This window comes from Otolemur garnettii, unplaced genomic scaffold, assembly GCF_000181295.1.
Source record: "Otolemur garnettii isolate 467f Iridium unplaced genomic scaffold, OtoGar3 scaffold00014, whole genome shotgun sequence".
NCBI classification, from domain to species: Eukaryota; Metazoa; Chordata; class Mammalia; order Primates; family Galagidae; genus Otolemur; species Otolemur garnettii.
In genome coordinates, this window is record NW_003852409.1 from 30,817,913 (window position 1) to 30,821,535 (window position 3,623).

Consider the following 3,623-nt stretch of genomic DNA (forward strand, 5'->3'; position numbering starts at 1 on the left):
AAAAAAAAAAAAAAAAAGAGCCACTGCCCACACTGGTGCAGCAGGCTGGAACCATGACACAGCCCACTGGTGGGATCTTCACATGCCTAGGGACAGCCATCCCTCATCTCACCCCAGGAGGGTGGCACCTGGTCCCTGGCTGTTTCTCTGTTCTCTGTTCACAGAGAACCTGGGAAATTTGGGGCAGGTCTGTGCTTGAGTTCTTATCCCCAGGCAAGTCTTCTGCCTCTCTGAAACTCAGTTTCCTCATTAGCAAGATGGACATGATACCTTCCCTATCTTGAGAAGGAAGGGACTTGTCCAGGTTCATACAAGGATAAATAAATATTAAACCAAGGTTCAAACCAGCCTTGTTGACTCTAAGACCCCTTTCTCAACCAGACTCACTGCTGGACTGCCTGCAGCCCAGATCTCACTGGTCCCAGCAGGTCAGAATGTGGAGGAAAGGGGGGGGGGCTGTGTTTGGGCCCCAACTCTTGGCTGGACTTTGGCATCTGCCCTCAAGGGTCACAGGTAGCAGGAGCAGCCTGCATGGCCCAGCTGTCTGGGAGGGCTCAGGGAAAGGCACAATGGGGTAGAGGAACCAGGAATAGCACCCCCATCCTTCAGACCACTGAACTGAGACCAGAAAAGCCCAAGGTCTGCCCCAGTCCCCCAGGGCCAAGATAAACCTAGGCCTTCTGATCTGGGCTTCCCAGAACATAGGCGCTGGCTGGGAACAGCCTCTAGGAGATGAGCTCTCTCTCATCTGCTATGGTGCAGAGGAGCCATTACCTCCTACAGCAGTTGAGGCTGACAAGAGGGAGCCTGCACCACCCACGCCAGCCAGTGTGGGGCGCCCCTGGCCGAACTCAAGAGCCCACCCTGAGCGTGTCAGCTTACAGAGAAGGCAACTGAGACACAGACTGGAAACCTGGGGGCTTGCCCAGGTCACTAAGGCCCCTGCTGACTATACTTGTCTTAATTCATCTATACTAGTATCCCAGAGCAGCTCTACCAGTAACCACAACCCCAGTGACTTAAGAGAAATGCAGCCTTTCAAAGTCCTGGAGGCCAAAGTTCAATCAGTTCCACTGGGCTGAAATCAAGGAGACAACAGGGCTGGTTACTGCACGAGGCTCAAGAGAGAATCCTGTTCCTTGCTTCCTTTGGCTTCTGGAGGTGTTCATACTCCTTGGCTTGGGGTCCCTTCCTCACACCTCCTCTCCTGCAGCCCTCCAATCTCTCTCTGCCCCTCTCATAGGACACTGTGATTGCAGTAAGGGCCACCTGAATCATCTCCCTAGCTGGAAATTATTAATTTAATCACATCTACAAATTCCCTTTACCACCTAAGGTCAATTTCACAGGTTCTAGGGATTAGGACCTGGGTATATTTGGGGCTGCTCATCAGTCCACCAGAAGTGTTGTTCCCCATCAGCCTCTCCGCCATCAATAATCCTTCCCACTCCCCTGGTTAAATAAACCAGAGAGGCCTGTAATCCCAGCACTGTGGGAGGCTGAAGCAGGAGGATCACTTGAGGCCTACTTGGGCAACACAGCAAGACCCCCATCTCTATCAGAAAAATTAAAAATGAGCCGAGTGTGGTGGTGCACACCTGTAGTCTCAGTTACTCAGGAAGTCAAGGAAGTAAAAATGGGGAGTCCTGAGAACAGTAAGACTCCACCTCCTGGAAGTCAAGTAGGGATCCCAAGAATAGTGAGCCAATGGAGAGGATCTGGTTTGTTTTTTGGTTAAATTTGAAATTTTAACCAAAAACCCCCAGGAGTTTGAGACTACAATGAGCTATGATTTTATCCTGGCACTCTAGCCCAGGTAACAGAGTGAAAAAAAACCCAAAATGTAGATCATGCAGTGGTTTCTTGATCATGACCACATTCCAGGTCAGGAGCCACTCTCCCTCACCAGTATAATGAGATTTCTGTGAGGTATGACACCTTGGCACTCTACCAAGGGCAACAAAATGAGACTTTGTCTCAAAAAAAAGACCACAAGAAATACTCTGAAACCTGAGCATGACAATAATGGGATAAGAATTCCTGGTTTGGGGCCCTTTCCCATGACAGGCACGGTTTTTCCTACCTACTCATTGTCAGACCCTTACACTCTAAAACCCATTTCACAGATGGGCAAGTAGAGTCTTGGGTTGATTAAAAGGGGCCCAAAGAGACTACCCTGGAACCACCACAAGGTGACAGCACTGGCCTTATTTCCATCTCCTGGAGGACTTTGTAGCATTCTGGTGCCCTCTAGTGGTTGTGGAAAACATGCCCAAGGGGTCTGCCGAGAAACGTTTGGGAAAACTGAGGCAGGGTGGTCACCTCTTGAGGGAGGGATATCTGGGAGAAGCAGCTGGGCCCAGGTGGTGTCCCATGGTGCCCTTAGGCATCCAATTACAGGAAAGAGGTCAGCCTGGCACCGGCCTTGGACTTTTCATCAAAGTAGAGGAGAGCACAGACTCCTCTCTACCTGCAGCCACAGCCCCAGGGAAGAAGCCTGCCTCAGGACTCAGGCCCCTGTTCCCTCTGTGGCTCAGCCACCAACCACATCTCCTTCTACAAAAGGGGAGACAGAAAGAACATTATCTCTGAGTCTGTGAAGATGTGGAAAGGGGAAATGTCTGGTGCTTGGCCCTCCCTAAGAAAGACCAGAGCCTCGGGGCAAGACAGGGGTTAGGAGCAGAAAGAGCAGGAGGCACAGGGCAGCCTCCAGGGGTGGGGCCCTACCTGGAAAGTGGACATCTCATCACAAGCTGGGCACATTATATGCTCCGTTTGGGGAATTTGGAACTGAGACAGAGATAAGTGACTCAGCATCCTTGTGCATCTGGGCAGAGTCTGAGGAGGCAGGAAAAGTGAGAAGTGGGGAGCCTAGATGGAGGGTGGAAAGATGGAAAGATACAGGGATACAAGGATGGAGGGATACAGGAATATAAGAATGAAGGGATACAGGGATAGGGATGGAGGGATACAGAGATACAGGGATGGAAAGATACAGGGATGTTGGATACAGGGATGAAGGGATACAGAGATGGAGAGATACAGGGATGGTGGGATACAGGGATGGAGACATACAGAGATACAAGGATGGATGGAGGCTTGGTGCCTGTAGCTCAGCAGTTAGGGCACCAGCCACATACACTGCAGCCGGCAGGTTTGAATCCAGCCAGGCCTGCCAAATGGCAATGACAACTACAACCAGAAAATGGCCAGGCATTTTTGTGGATGCCTGTGGTCCCAGATACTTGGGAAGTTGAGGCAAGAGAATCACTTAAGCCAAAGAATTTGGGGTTGCTGAGAGCCATGACGCCATAGCACTTTACCCAAGGCAACAGCTGGAGACTCTGTCTCAAAAAAAAAAAAAAAGAAAAGAAAAAAAGAAAGGATGGAGGGATGGAGGGATGGGAAATACAGGGATACAGGGATGGAGGGACACAGAGATATAGGGATGGAGGGATACAGGAATGGAGAGATACACAGATAGGGATACAGGGTTGGAGGGACACAGATACAAGGATGGAGGGATACAGGAAAGGAGGGATACAGAGATAGGGATACAGGGATGGAGGGATACAGAGATAGGGATACAGGGATGGAAGGATACAGAGATACAAGGATGGAGG